The sequence below is a fragment of the Alligator mississippiensis genome, chromosome 5 (assembly GCF_030867095.1).
Source record: "Alligator mississippiensis isolate rAllMis1 chromosome 5, rAllMis1, whole genome shotgun sequence".
NCBI lineage: Eukaryota > Metazoa > Chordata > Crocodylia > Alligatoridae > Alligator > Alligator mississippiensis.
In genome coordinates, this window is record NC_081828.1 from 14,099,598 (window position 1) to 14,116,226 (window position 16,629).

A 16,629-nucleotide genomic window follows, 5' to 3' on the forward strand; every position below is an offset into this window, starting at 1 on the left:
TGCTATGTCACTGTCAGGGCGGCTAGGACCTGGAACCAACTTCCAAAAGAAGTGGTGCTGGCTCCTACCCTGGGGGTCTTTAAAAGGAGGCTGGACGAACATCTGACCGGGGTCGTTTGACCCCAGTACTCTTTCCTGCCACAGCAGGGGGTCGGACTAGATGATCTCCTCAGGTCCCTTCCGACCCGACCAACTATGAAACCTCCCCATCCACACCACACCTTGCACCTTCCACCTGCACTCCCCTTCTAAGTCACTTGAGCCCATCTGTACTGAGTTCTGTGCTTGGAGCAGCACCTCCAGGCCCTGGGTAGCATGTAACAGTGTAGCAAATTTGTAAAGAGAGTCCCTTCTAGCTCCCACTGGGTGTCTGTACACAAGATGCTATATTGCTGTAGTGACAAACTACAGTGACATAGCTTGTCGCTACAGCAATGTAGCTTAGGTGGACATGAGTAGTGATGCCACTGCTACTGTGCAGTAGGGTCAGAAATGACCCATGCACTGCTGGGACTGCGCAGCAACAGCGGTAACTGTGCAGTCATTTTGCTAAAGCACGTACTAAATGACTGTGCAGTAACAACTGCACAGTCAGGCACATGTAGACACACCCATCTTCCAGGGGGGCAAAAAGCAGCAGCGCACACACACAAGCTCATCAGCACACCAATGCCAATTTTTTGTTTCGCGTTACCCTTTTCTGTCTTGGAAAACCTGCTTCTCTCTGCCTCTGTTGCTTAGGATGCTTAAACCTGCAGTGTCACTGCTACTGCCAAGGGTGTACCAACCACGTGCTATTATCTTGATTGCCCTTATACTCTTTATTAATCCTTTTAAACTCAATTTTGTAGCCTAATTCTTTCCATAGAAATACAGAGCTCACCAGACAGTCTCACTTTATGAAAACTGATTACCATGCCATTCCCTGCCCCAAATGCAGCTTCCTCCTATTTTGCTTTTTTTTTTTTTTTTTCAAATCTTCTGAAAACATAATGTAAAAAGCAACAGGGCAGATTCAAATCCCAGGTGTGCTAGTGTAAGCATGGAGCAATTCTACCTGAAATCACAGGTTATCGTGAATGTCACCAGAGTAACTAAGGTCACAAACTAGCCCAATACCTAAAGGCATAGTTTGCTTCAGACAGCAGTAAAATCCACATACAGGGTTTAAGCAGCTAGTAGGAGGATGGAGTTATTTACCAAAGACAACGGGTCTGAGAGCCACAGTTGTAGTTGTCTGAAATTAGAATTGGCTCATAACTACAGAAACGTACACCTGTGCTGAGAGCTGTGTGCAGCTGGTGTTAAAAGACCTGCATTCAGCTGCAGGGAAGATGAGAGGTTTGGGGAAATGATTCACATGTCTGCATATTAGACATGGTCTGATATAAGCTCTGAGTGAATGGTGAGAAAGATTTGATTTGGACTCAGTGGAAGATTCTTTCCCATCCTGAGTCCTGATCTGGGGACAAATCCCAACAATGGCAAGTAAAGTCAAAGGGACAAGTATCCATGCTTAAAAGCTTGCCTAAATCTGAATCCTGCAATAGAATTTGGATAACAAAAGGTTTAAACATTTTCACTGGAGGATTTGGAGGGAGGGAAAAATATTAAAAATGGAGTGAAATATACCATTAACCTCAACAAAATAATTAATTTTTAAAATGTTGATCAGCTTTATGGGTAGTGTAAAAGTGATGTTGTAGCTGTGATGACCCACAACTTATGTGAGAGGCAGGGATTTCTTAGGGTGATATCTTTCATTGGACCAACTATGCAGTTGGGGTAACTTTAGACAAGCTTTTGAATGCAAGACACTTCATCAAGCCATTCATTCTTGCATTGTAAAGCTTGTCTAAAGCTTGTCTATGTAGTTTATCCCAATAAAATATATCTCCCTGAGAAATCCTTGCTGAGCAGCTTTATGGAATTCTATGGATTTTGCATTTTCAGGCAAAGTGCCTGGGCCACTTTATAAATTTATCCACAAAATACTAAAAAAGTAAATCAAAAGGAAAGTATTTACTCTCTCACTATTAGCCCAGAAAGTTGGATGTTAATGTTTGTGTTACTCACTCTTGAGTATTTGAGAGACAAAGTCAACAACAGGTTTCTCCAATCCATGACTAGAACTGAACAAAAACTAGAATGTCCAACTTGTAGGAAATGCTGATATTTCAACATTTATTTTAAACTCTAAATTGAGATAAGTTGAAATATTGGCATTGCTATAGATGAAAAAATCCCCCAAAATTTTAAATTTGGGACTGTCTGACTGAAATGAAACATTTTAACATTCCTCAGTCCAAACATCTAGCTTTGGCTTTTTAAGCCAAGTCAAAATATTTCAGTTGAGGTTCAGTTTTTCCTTTTGATTTTTCTGACTGACAAGTTTTCCATAAGACTGAACACAGCACAATTACATTTTGCAGGCATTATATTTTCCTTGAGAAATGATTTTGATGGACAAATGTTGATAAACTCTGTTCATAAGATGCATAACTCAGGAAGGCAGCAAATTCCCAAAAGAAGGCAAGTGGAGTGAGTATCTTTCACTTAGACCCTTTCTAGGAATCACATTTAATGCATTAACTCTTTCCTTGTGAACTGAATACTTTGGGCAATATTCTTGTCCTGCATTGCTCAATGCAGCATGTACTATACAAATGCCATGGGGGGTCCACCGAGATCCCAAGGGAACATCAGTAGAGCAGAGGTTGTGGTGAAGATCCAACAGGAAAGCAAAAAACCTACAATGGAAAAAGGTGACAAAATTTTTTGGAAAAGCCTGGAGCGACCACTGCCAAAGGATATGAAGAACTGAATGTCCCCCAGGGCCAACAAGATGCTTAGATACTGTTGCCCTGCCAAAATAGCTAGCCAGATAGAAAACTATAGCCAGGTTATAGTTGAAAATTGGGATTCCTATAACCACAAAGACTACAGCAGCAAAAAGGTAATTATGCAGCTATCTACACATAATTTGGTAACTGTAACAGAAGTAACTGACTGATTACTAGTTACAACTGTTTTTAGTGGTATAACTGTAATTGCTAAGTGGTTGATATGAAAAACATAGGATTTATTATAAATGATTAATTCACATTACCAACATCATCATTACACAAGACCAGCAATAACACTGGCATCCAACCATGTCATTAGCCATTGACTGTGGCTCCCCAATAATAACAACTGCCTCAAGTTACATGTCCACAAGTATGAGAAACAAATTGCACCAAAACCGCCAAAAAACGTTCCTAAAAAGAAAACAGAGATGTCAAATACTGAACATGCATTGCCATTCTCATTCCCTTAAGTCCTGGCTTTGGTTAGCATGCATAGCAGACTCTCCTCTGTTCAATAAGACTCTGGGCATTGTTTCCTCTAGTTTTTCTAGGCACTCTCACACATGCCATTTTTGCATGTCCTGCTCCCTTTCTTGTACCAATCTCACACTGAGTTCTGCAGCTAAAATGGCACAGGAGTCTGAGCTCGGCAGCCACACTAAATCCTAAGCCAAGGAGCAGAGGTGTGGCCAGGGAGCTTTTATTCATACCCCTAAACTCAAGGAATGAAATCCAAACCACACTGAATTTTGCAAATGTCTCTTAAAGGGACTGGATTTCATTTCCAGTTGTTTACCTCAAGCTACACATACCAAATCTAATGGCTTTATTATGATTTCCTCTCGGCACTAGATTGAGCTATTGCTTTAACTGGCTATTATTGGATACGGGGCCTAAACCAACTCCTATTTACCTACACTATTTTTTTATTCCTCACTCAAAACTGTATCCAGTACATTGAATGGACATCTCTCCACCGGACTCTTAAATACTCATTCGGTCCTATCCTCAGAGAGCTGATTGTCTACCCTGGGGGTTCGTTCCTTCTTTGTTCTTTTCCTATAACATTTTTGGATGATTTTTCTCCCAGCTGCACAAGACACTTGTTTCGCTACAGTGTTACAGGGATGATCAGCTGTGCAGGTGGATGGGGTAGTTTGTGGGTCAAATTACGGCACTGCTCAGGCGTGCCAAGACCATAGGCAAAACTTCCTTACCATTAAAATTTGTTCAGCTATTCATTGCCTTTATGTTCAAAATGTTGCCAAGGAAAGAACCTTGATCTTCTTTGATTTCTTAAGACAGAAAGAGAGTGAGAGATGATTAACAGGGAAGCATGAAGTCTGCATGAAGGGAAGCTATAGCCAGTGTAGACATCATAGACTCAGGGCAGCCCAAGTGAGAATGATTTCCCCTTCTTTCCTCCTAGACAGTCACAAAGGCAAAAGGATCAAAGCGACCAGAATGACAAGGGTGGGTGAGTATAGGGGCAATGGTTCCAAGAGAAGTCCCTAGTGAACTGGTTTGGCAGTGGCTGAGAAAGTGAAATAAATCCTGGGCACTAGCCAGAATAGAGCTCATGAGGTGGACAGCACAACCGCGACGAGGGAGAAAACCGATAACGCTTACCAAAAAGGGGTAAATATTAGTATTCTCAAATATTAGTGACAGAGGTCATATGAGCTCTTAGAAAGACAGAAGTGACATGCCTACAAGCCGCTGTTGAAGACTGTGGCAGAGCTGAATGCAGAACTCAGATCTCTTTACATTTAGCTTAGGACACAAATACTGTCTCAGACTAAAATGCTACTCGGCTGCCAGGAGATGACAAAATTCAGGAAATTAAAAAAAGAATAGGCGAATATAAGGCAGAATATAACAAGCAGACAAGGTGCCACAAAGAGAAGGGACAGGGCCATCGCCACATCAGAATCAGCTCAGTGATATTTGTGTGGAGACGCTGTCAGCCAAGGCAAAAAGGGCGTCCACATGGGAACAGCTGCTCTGAGAAGCCACTTGAAAAACTAGGAGGTACTAGAATAGGAAAAACATCTGTGGTGCCGTGACACATGTCTCCTTACATGCAGCAGTAGTGCTGCTCGGGACAGGGAGGACAGGAGGAGCTCTGACAACACCAGGCTCAGAGCCGTGTCCATGACCCCCATGAGCTGCTCCATTCTCAGTACAAGGGTGACAGAAACCAACAGGCACATATGGCAGGAGGACAGGCACATATGGCAGGAGGACAGGCATACCTACTTAAAAGTAGTTTGTTCACGTGATGCCACAAATCACAGCTTTAGTGAAACGGAGAGCTCCCAGGCAGGATCAAAACCTCCCTCCAGCCTAAAGGAAACACAGCTAAACATTGGCTATGCATCTGCCTTTCTTACATTGGAAGCAGCAGAAGCTGGGATTCCCTTTTGGGCCAGTTAGGGACACGGTGGGAAGGGGAAAAGTGACTTTAAGTAATCTTGGCAGACAAGGTTCCTTGGGTGATTTTGATATCTTTTATTAGACCAACCCAAATAGTTGGGGAAAAGTTATTAAGCAAGCTTTCAGGTTCAAAAACCCTTCACCTGACCTATGCAGGGCTTCTCTGAATGCAGTAGCAATTCCCTAGGCTGCCAGAGCCTCTGCACTGCTGCCCATTGTAGGCCCCAGTACAACCATTCTGCTCCTGTATGCCCCCTGTACTGGACATTGCAGAAGTGTGCTCAGATAATGAAATTTCATACCGCCAGCACCCAGGTACTCTTCCTGCAGATGGAACCAGGCCTCTTAGACTCTTTTACATGGTGCAAAAGGGCCAGAGCAAAGCATTTCAGAAGAATTTACTGGTACTTTCCATGCGTAGATGCTGAACTGAAGCACCTTTGAAAATCAACCTGATCACAGCACTACATTAGCGCTTTTTCCTCTACTGGATAATTACACCCACGATGATGTTCCAAGTGTCATCAAGGACATTGATAACAGTGAGCCCGTGATAATAAGAATGTAAATGGTGAACAGCCATTTCATTTCACACTGGTTCCTACACGAGATGATGACTAGGGGAATTCCAGCTAGATATAGCCTTTGACCAACATATTAGCTTTGTAATGTTGCAGAAGATGGGTGGGAACAGGGAGCAGCAAGTCTGTTCTGCAGCTGATATTATCTTAGTAGAGAGCGAGGAAAGCCTGCAGGTTAGCACCTTGAGAGAGGTTTCAGAAGACTAAGTAACATGAAGGAATACATGCACATAATTTACAAGGTATTGATATTACTGGGGCTTTTATTACTATCAGAAAAGATTTTTTCTTCCAATAATGATTTTAAAAGACGGACCTTATCATCCTGTTCCAGAATAAAATGTGCGGGTATTGCCTTTAGCCTACTGGGAAAGGAGTAAAAGAGTTGAGGAAAAGTGGAAGGAGGTCTTTCTCTGGTGGTGAACAACTTAAATTAAGACTAGATAAAAGTTATCAGTGATTTAAGGTGTCTCCATTTGTAGGTTATCGACTTGAAAGCCTTTCAATGGGCATGAGTTTCAGAGAACGGAGGCTCAGTACTTTCTACAGACCAGGCTGAGGTTGGACACCCAGGCCCCATGGTACCTGTATTAATGGTAGTCTGTATTGCTTACTAGTACATTTGGGGAATTTTCTTGTTTATAAGATCTGTAATGTGCCCATTCAAAAAAAAATGATAATTAACTCAAAAAAGGAAAAAATTAAAATGATTACTGTACCAGGATCAAACTGCACTAAGCTTGCGGTGCTGTGAGTGAAGTCTAAGCCAACTCTAGCTGAAACATCTTGGACCTTGAAAACAAAACAAGACCTCATGAACTTCATTAGATACAGAAACCAGATATTTTGGCTTCTTATTGTTAATAAGTGTCAAAAGCAGTATAAGCACAGCTTGTAGGGATTCATCAACAGAAACATACTTCATATCGTACCCTTATGTCAACAAATGATGGCTCCATGCTTTGCCCTGTCCTTACCACCTTTATGGCAACAGTCCCAATATTTTCACAGACGTGCTGAAAAGTTTCAGCCAGTTCGATTCTGGACCATTTTATTTCGAGGCTGGGGAGGGAAAAATGAGTTTTAAAATAGTTTTTATTGTTATGGCATATGCAGCATGGAAATATGAGTTATAAACACCACTGCTTCCTGTTCCCAGCTGTGCCTTGTGAGACTTCCATACAGCTGTGTCTCGATCGAGTCCCGGCGCTATCCTCCTCTGAACTAGTCACATAGAGGACAGAGTAATCTACCACACTAACCCTGTACAACTGTAAATAGTGCATCCAGCATGTGTTGTATTTCAAGCTAGACAGAATTTGCCAATTTAAGCATATCACATAACTTGACACACTTGACCCCTCGGCGTCCAATGTTTTACATACTTTTGGTCTGCACACATTTTTCATGTTCTTCTCCATCACATATTCATCAGCTGCTATACAAACAAGTGTAGATTTAAAGTGTCCCTGTAACATTTTACTTATTCTGTGACTTAATAATAAAAAGAGCACTGAATAGAAAGGCTAGAGTTCAATTTCTGGGCTCTATTACCATTTGCAAACTGCATTCTCCCAGAGCTCCTGGCTTGAAATACAGCCTCCCATTCAGTTTTATGCTAGCTCAGGAGCAATAAAACTGTACTTTGCTACAGGAATTTAAAATGGTTGTACACCGGTGCAGAGATCTTTAAAATAGAAATGTAAAACATGAAGTCAGGAGTGAAGGGAAAATTCTAGATTTTACTAAATGTACCTAGAATAGTCTATGTATATTTTCAAGGAGAAAATGTCCATCTACTTTTGTGCATTAGTTTTATGAAGATTTGTACTTAAGTTTCCCAAAGTTTCCAAATATCGTAATGAACTTAGTATTTGGACAGGAAAAAATCCATCTTAGTCAAACACCTTCACTGGCTTGACAGGCTTGAAGTTTAGAGAGTAGGAATCAACAACCTGGACTCCATTCCTGCAACCAGAGCCATTCAGGAAAATCTATGCAGCCACACAGGGCCTGACTGACCATGGTGGGACCCATATATGTGGCTCTGATGGCAGAATAGGGGCCCTAATTGTTACAAAAGGACTACATATAGGGAACAGTGTGGAAATGCTAACCTTATGTGGGCATGGCAACAAGGTATAATGACGAGGGCATGGACTGGAAGCCAGGAGGCCAGAGCTCTGTAACACTGCCACTGACTCTGCTGTGTGACCACGGGCAAGTCACTGCATCCGGTTCCCTTTGTTCCAACTATTTGTATTCTTGGACAGAGTCTGTCTCTCATTGTGCTTTTGTGCAGTACTTAGCACAATGAGGGACCAGTCATGATGGGCACCTCTGGGAGTAATAATAAGATAAATATTTTTTTAAATAGTTTCCAGAAATTTTCTAGTTTTGCTTTAGACAATTTCCTGCATGTGAAATTCTGATTTTTGACACTATTTCAGGTCCACGATTACTTTACAGCATACCACTAGTGAGGTGAACCCAACATACCACTAGTGAAATAAACCCAACATGGGCACCTTGCCCAAAATGTTATGCTAAGGAAATAATCCAAAAGTCAAATTCTGCTCTAAATCCATGGCTATATATCTCCATTGTATTGTGGCTCCTTACAGCACCTGATCCTGCAATCCCTTGCAAGTTTTACACCAGCTTAACTCCACTGGCCCTGATCATGGTCCTAACTACAGCTGCTCTGTGCTGCTCCACTGGTGAAATGCTCCTTCAACAGCCAACTGAAGCTTTCCCTGGCAAAATCTTTGGAGGGTAAACAGCTGGAATATACAATCTTAGACCAACCACTTTTTGCTGTCCCTGGCACAAATGACATGTTGGGAGTATACTACAGGAAAGATGGCATCACTATATCACTACTATTCTGGTGACCACTCGAATGGCCCCCAGGGGTCTTTGCAGACAACACAGATTTCAGAGCAGCTCTGATGTTGCTGTAGGCTCCATAGACTAAAGGACCAAGGGTGTAAGAAAGGTACCATAGATCTCTATTATTCACTTCCGTGGCAGGTTTCTAGACTTAGTCTAGTGTCATTCTAGTAACATAGGCAAGATCAGAATGAGATCCAAATTCTTAACCGAGAAAAATAAGACGTGGTAATAAAATACCCAGCCATGTCAGGGAGCATTTAACGGGACCTTCAGAGCCCATCTAAAACCATATTATGAAAATGTACCTGAACATTTAAAACAAGGTCATTCTGCAGTGATAAAGTGTTACCCTCCATCAAACTATAATCACCTTTGGGTTTTCATCTTACTTTAGGGAGGGATACATGTCAGTATTGCTGCAGCACAGATACACCACCCATCACCACCCTCCCACATGATTAGACAGCCCTGGATGCAAACACTTACACTTCTGGAACCATTGTGTTTCCTGCCATATCTGACACTTGAAATTCAAAGCTATCCGAAGTCACTTCAATGGAGGGATTTATGATGTATCAGATGACATGCTGGTTTAAATCATTCCGGGTAAAAGTACTGCATACATAGCTGCCTGCAACAGACAATGTACTGTTTTAGCCGAGCACAGATTTTCTGATTCATTATGGTCACTGCTGCATTTTTTATTATTAATGTGTTTCGAAAAATAAGATGTTTAGCTAAGCCCACTAATTCTTTCAAACTCAAATCATTTAGGCTGTCTAACCTTGTTCAGGATAATTATTTCTATCCATTATCCATCATGCTAAAAAATGACAGCTCTGGGACAAGGAGGCTTTTCAAGCAAATGTTTTAAGACAGTGTTTTAGGTTGCAGGCACTGGCAAATGTTAATTAAATTAGATAAACAATGACTCAGAGTTGCTGTGCTGCACTGGAAAGAAGGATGGGAGGCAGTGGGGGAAGGAATTTAATATCTTAAAACCTAGTCAGTTTTTGGAAACAAGAATCTGTCTATTCCTTGGGCTTTTATCTCACCTAAAGAGGAAATTGGGTCCTTTAGTAGGATACTGTTTTTTAACCACTTAGGGCTCAGCCAGGGATGTGGCAGTGCACCTAGGCAGGGGATTTAGGAAATATAAAATAAACTACCGATATCGCCAGTATTGAGGTGCTAAACTACCGATATAGACTACCGATATCACAGGGGGGTAGAGACAAGTCATCCTGCACTGGGCCAGGTTCCTCATCAAGGACAGCTGGGTGAGGCACAGAATAAACTTCAGTGCATGTGAGCTGGCATGAAAAAGGGAGGTAGCCTGTCCTGAGAAAAGGGGTTTTCCCTGTGGGAGAGTCAGGGAAAAATTTGGGGCCCAATTTTGATCCTCAGGGAACATATGTAATGCCCTTTTTTATTTAGGCCAGATGGTGAGCTTGTCTGCTCAGCCTTTACACCTTAAAACTCTTTGGCATGGTGACCCCAAGCATTGCAGAACTCTGGGAGACAGAATCGTATCCGAGTCTCCTCGACTTAGAGCACGTTACAAGAACGTTTTTGAGAACACCCTGTTTCACTGCATTGCAGACCTTCCTACTTCTGATTACGGGTCCTAGAAATAGAGACCTAGATGAAAGGAGGGTACACATGAAATTAAACGCCAATTTTTAAATCTCAAAAATGTTGGTTTTGGTGTGAAATTTCAGAACAGAGGACGATTCATATTCTTTCCAGAATGGGTTTGTCCAGCTGGACAAAATGGACTAAATTCACCTCTGGAATATGATGATGCAATTTTATGACACTTTAACAGAAGTATCTGCTTATGCTGGCTCTGAAGTTGTGCCTTTATTCCTATGCTTTCTGCACTGATCAAACGTTTTCAAAGGTGGTGGCTAAATAAACAGCTTTATGACTTTTAAGCACTAAAATACATACATGACATCTTTCCCCACCGGATGCATCTGATCCTATCCTCCTTCTAAGGAGGGGAGACTCTATGCATTTCAGTCTTGTTGGTAGCAAACCATATAGTATTTCCCCTCCTGCAGGGTTAACACTATGGATAGGGAGTCATTGGGTGCTTTGACATTTATCATATTAAAAACAGGCCTCGGTTTGGTTTGGGGGGTTAACAAAGGTTTTCTACTGAGTCAGTTAAGCTATTTTAAGAGTATTGTGCAGCGTCATCACTGGTCTTATTTTTACTTTCATATTTTTATTTATTTCATTGAACACATCCATATTTCTTTCATTGATTATAATAGTGACAAATGAATACAGCACTAGTCAAAACATCACAATGCCAAATATTTGCATTAGTACCCCAAAGAACACAATAGATAGGTTAATAGCAGAACACAGCGTTGGTCCTTGTACCATCAGTGCAGTGGCATAACTAGAGGGGACAAGGGGGCAACTGACCCAGAAGCCAACTTGGTCACTGTGGCGGTGAGGCGGGGAGCGCAATAAGGGCAACCACCAGGGGCGCTTACTTGTGGGGGGTGAAACAAAGCAGCTGCTGCCAGCAGCCATGCAGTCATGAGCTTAGCAGCAACCAGAAGTCATGGCTTCTGCTTGGTGAGGCACCCAGCCATGTCCCTACACAGCTGTATTAGTGTTTGGTAGAAAAGGAAGCTTTTACACTCTGAGGCCAAGTCCAGATGAGTGCAGCCGTGTGGTATGTGGAGCCACAGACCCGTCTGCAGTGCCACACACTACACACGTGTTCAGGCATTCCCTGGGGAGGAGGTGACCCCAGGAAATCCCAGGGTCAAAAGATCCCACACAGATAAAAAAAGGGGTTGTGCACATAGTGGCAGCGTGTGCCACCCAAAACTGGAGCCAGGCCAGCTGGAGCCACACTCTAGCTGCTACCTAGTAGGGCTGTGCAAAACAAGCCCTATTCAATTCAGATTCAGCCCGAATTGGGAACAGTGATTTGACCCATTGATTCGGATCATTGTCCCTGATTCGATTCAGCTAAATCTGAATCTGAAGATTTGATGCTGATTCAGCAAATCAGTGATTTGGCCACAGGCACAGCTTTAAATGTTTTTTTCTATGTACCTTGCAGTAGCAGGCATGGCTTGTGATTGCTGCGGTGCTGGGGCACATGGAGCATCCCACAGAAGTGCGGGGGGGGGGAGGGGGCAGGCAGCCCTCCAGCGTCCTCGGCAGCGAATCTGGAAGTGGACCAGAACTACTTCTGGTCTACTTCTGGGTATGCCAGGGAGAGCACTGGGGGGACCCCCCCGTATTTCCCCCAGCTCGGTGCCCACCCCAAGACCCAGGAGGCACCAGTCACTGAGCTGGGGGTGTGGGGGCCCCAGCCCGCAGGCTCTCCACTGGACCAGGAAGTGGACCAGAAGTGCTTCTGGTCCACTTCTGGGTCTGCTGCCGAGTACGCTGGGGACCCCCCCGCACTTCTGTGGGATGCTGCATCTGCCCCAGCACTGCAGCGTTCAGAGCCCCTGCTACCTAGAGGTATGCAGGAAAAACATTTAAAGCTGTGTCTACGTCCGAATCACCGAATCTGTCTGAATCGAGTTGGAGGGTTCCGAATCGACTCGGAGAAATTAAAGGGTCCTCTGATTCAATTCAGATTTGGAGATTCATTCACCGAATCGGGCCGAATCTTTGCCGAATCAAATCAGGAACCGAAGCTTCACACAGCCCTGCTGGCCAGACTCCCAGCTTCAGGAGCGCTGTGGCTGCAGGTTACCTGGCCCCCAGGACCCAAGGTAAGGCTGCTGGAGCCAGCACAATTGCTGGCCGGAGCCTCCCTTCGCCACCCAGAGTAACCTGCTATGCACCAAAGGGCGCATGGCACGAGTGTTTTCTGGGATATCTAGCCATGGCACAAGGCGTGCCACTGACTCTTGGCCCCCAGGAAACAAACATCTGTGCTCGTGTGGACATGGCCTCATGGGTCAAACATTCAGCTGGCATAAACTAATATACTTCCATTTACTTCACAGAGAGCTACACCAGCTGATAGATGTGGCCTTTATATTCCTTAGGGCAACTGGCTACTATGTATAATTATACACGCAAGAATCCATTACAAGAACGTTATTAAGTTTGGGAAGCTGAGTGCTCAGAGGTTATGAAATGCCTGTGCAACTTTAATTTGCTTCCCTTGTGTATAGGTGTTATGATGCAGTCTTTAATTAAATGATCACATACTAGATTTTCCACAGGACTCTGGCCCTATTCAGGGCACAGAATGGGTAGTGCTCATTTTCTGAGCAGCTATTCAATAGGTTATTTTATTGTCATTGTTCAAAATGTGTCCTTGGGCTTTATTTACTGCCTGCTATACAAACCCTGCTCTGATGAGAGAATCAATAATTTCCTCGTGGGCAGTTCTACGGTGCTCATCGCTGCTTTACCTAAAAGCGTTAATTTATCTACATAAAACCCTTGCAAAGGACTGGTATGATTCTTGTTTCACAGGTGGAGAGGTGAGAACGGGAATAAAGGGCGACAGTATCAACTGATTTGGAAATTTGTCTCCACCTCACAGCCCTCCAGCTCCTTGTCCAGTCTCACTGTTACCCTGTAATCAACTGGATCTCAGTCATGCCCCTTCCTCTCACAGGCTCTTACTCCTATTTTCTCTCTCAACATCCTCAGTCCTCCACACCCTTAGCACCCAAGCCCAGCCTTTTTTCCTAGCCAGAAATTCTTCCTTCAGTCCTCAGTCTTTACATTATCATGTACTATTTTCTTTCAGCAGGACTCTACCCCCATGCAGCACCCAGAATGGAGGGGCTTCACTTTTGTGCAGCTATTGAATTCCTTATTTTATGCTACAAAAGTGTTGCATTTGTCCCAGGATAAACTGTTTCATCCCAAGACAAAATGTAGTTGTTCAGGTGTCCATATTCATTTTCCAGCAATAAATCCTAAAAAAGGTTCACAGGATAAGAAGGACTAACACTTTTTCCCCAGGACCTTGCAAAGCACATCTGATTGTTTATTTTGGGATTGCATCATTGAATGAATGGCCAGAAAGTGGTAGTGCATTCAGCTGCTCACTAAACACTAAAAAGAGGGGTGATGTGTGCGTGCCAATCCTGGGATATTTCTGTTCTGGGACAAACACAGGCACAACTTGTTCAGTAACAAATGCAACATTTTTACCCAATCTTATTGTCATTGTTCAAAGTGTGGCAAAGGGCTTTATTTAATGCAATGCCCAGTATACTTAATCACCCAGTCAGAGTCCTTCATTCTCTTTCTTTCCCAATCTCCAATTCTCATCTCTCCACATGTTTTATTTCAAATTCAGTCATCTCTCTAGGGCTGCAATTAGCTACTCCAATTACTAAAGTGATATATTTAGCACTCAGTAGAATACTGTACAACCACCATGTTAACTACATGCCACTACTTCCATTCTAAATGCCATTTTTTTAATCAAATGAAGCTCTGAAACAGACTTGTTGTGCAAATCAAATACCTGGTTTTGAATTTTCCAGAGAGACAAAGAAAGGAAAGCGACAGACTTGGAAAATGAGATCATCTTCTTTGCTGTAGATACCTGCAACTTTCAGATGGCAAGCCGTGATTGGAACTCCAAACCTGCCGTCCTTCAGGCTCTGTACGATGGTCGGACTCTCTTTCACAAGGAGCTTTGGAGACGTTTTGTCTTGCTGTTCTATCTATTTCACATTTTATAAACCATTGTGATGTAAAGATGCTTAAAAATAATATGGCTAATCATTTGTTACTAATACAGAATCACAGAATCATAGAAAATTAGGGTTGGAAGGGACCTCACGAGGTCATCTTGTCTAATCCCCTGCTCAAACCACGAATGTCCCTAACTATATCATCCCAGCCAAGGCTTTGACTAGCCAAGTCTTAAAAACCTCCAAGGTTGGAGATTCCACAGCTTCCCTGGGCAGTCCATTTAAATGCTTTACTATCCTCCTTGTGAGAAAGTTTTTCCTAATAACTAGCCTAAACTTCCCCTGCTGCAACTTGTTCTGTCATCTGCCACCACTGAGGACAATCCAACTTAGTCCTCTTTGGAATCACCCTTCGGATAGTTGAAGGCTCCTACTAAATCCCCTCTCAGTCTGTTCATCTCCAAACTAAATAAACCCAGTTCCCTCAGCCTCTCCTCAGAAATCATGTGCCTCAGGTCCCTAACCATTTTTGCCCTCTACTGGATTCCCCCCAACCTATTTACATCCTTTCTGTAGTGGGGGCCCAAAACTGGCTGCAGCATTCCAGATGTGCCCTCACCAGTGCTGAATAGAGAGGAAGAATCACTTCCCTCAGTTTGCTACAACACTCCTACCAAGGCAGCCCAGTATGCTGTTAGCCTTCTTGGCAACAAGGGCACACTGCTGACTCATATTCAATTTATTGCCCACTGTAACCCCAGGTCCTTTTCTACAGAGCTGCTGCTTAGCTAGTCAGTCCTCAGCCTGTAGCGATGCATGGGATTCTTCCATCCTAACTGTAGGGCTCTGACCTTGTCCTTACTGAACCTCACGAGACTTCTTTTGCATCAAATCTCCAATTTGTTGAGGTCTCTGAATCCTAGCCCAACCCTCCAGCATATCTACTACTCCCCGAAGCTTGGTGTCATCTGCAAACTTCCTGAGCGTGTACTCCATCACATCTTCCAGGTCGTTGATGAAGATATTGAGCAACATCAGCCCCAGAACTGACCCCTGGGACACTCCACTTGATACCAGCTGCCAAATAGATATTGAGGCATTGATTACTACCCTTTGAGCCCAAGAGTCCAGCCATTTTTCTATCCATCTTACAGTCCATTCATCCAATCGATAGTTCCTTAGCTTTCTTGCAAGAATGTTGTGAAAGACCATACCAAATGCCTTGCTAAAGACTTTTCATTCCATCCAGGAAGAGCACACACCAACTGCTGAAACTTCCTTAGCCTGACAAGGGTTTTTGAACCCGAAAGCTTGCTTAATAAATATTCTCCAACTATTTGGGTTGGTCTAATAAAAGATATCAAATTCACCCAAGGAACCTTGTCTTGCTAAAGTCAAGGTATATCGTGTCCACTGCTCTCCCTGCATCCACAGAGCCAGTCATCTCATTATAGAAGGCAATCAGGTTGGCCAGGCATGACTTGCCCTCGGTGAATCCATGCAGACTGTTCCTAATTACCTTCTTCTCCTCCAACTGCTATATAAATGGATTCCTTGAGCACCTGCCCCAAGCGTTTTCCAGGGACTCAGGCGAGGCTGACTAATCTGTAGTTCCAAGGATCTTTCTTCTTCCTTTTCTTTAAGATGGGCACTACATTTGCCCTTTTCCAATCATCCAGGACCTCTCCCAATCATCGTAAGTTTTCAAAGATAATGACAAGCCACTCTGCACTCACATCAGCCAACTCTCTCAGCACCTTTGGGTGCATTGTGCCTGGCCCCATGGACTTGTACACATCCAACTTTTCTAAATCGTCCCTAAGCTGTTCTCTCACCGCTGTTGGCTATTCACCTCCTCCCCAATTTGTACTGCCATGTGCAGTAGTCTGGGAGCTGACATTACATGTAAAAACTTAGGCAAACAAGGCACTGAGTACTTCAATGTGCTTAAATCGACTAGAATTATACTATTTTGTAATGTGCCTTCCTTTTCTCCCTCACTTCACTACTGAAATATTATTAATAAATAGATGTAGCAATTTCCCATAAAACTCTAAGTCCTATGAAGTCATCCATCCCAGCCCATGTCCACAGAGAGGGAGGCCCCTGTGTCTGTAGAAGCAGGATTTTCTACCTGCCGGTTTTCTCCCTTTTCTTCCCCAGCCCTACAGATCAGTGGCTCTCAATCTTTCTTGTACCAGGACCATTTGTAAG

At 43.3% G+C, this 16,629-nt stretch overlaps 1 pseudogene; it reads right to left on the minus strand.

Moving 5' to 3' along the window:
• The window catches only part of LOC102567110 (FRAS1-related extracellular matrix protein 1-like), a 131,505-nt pseudogene that overhangs the window by 11,677 nt on the left and 103,199 nt on the right, over positions 1-16,629 (minus strand).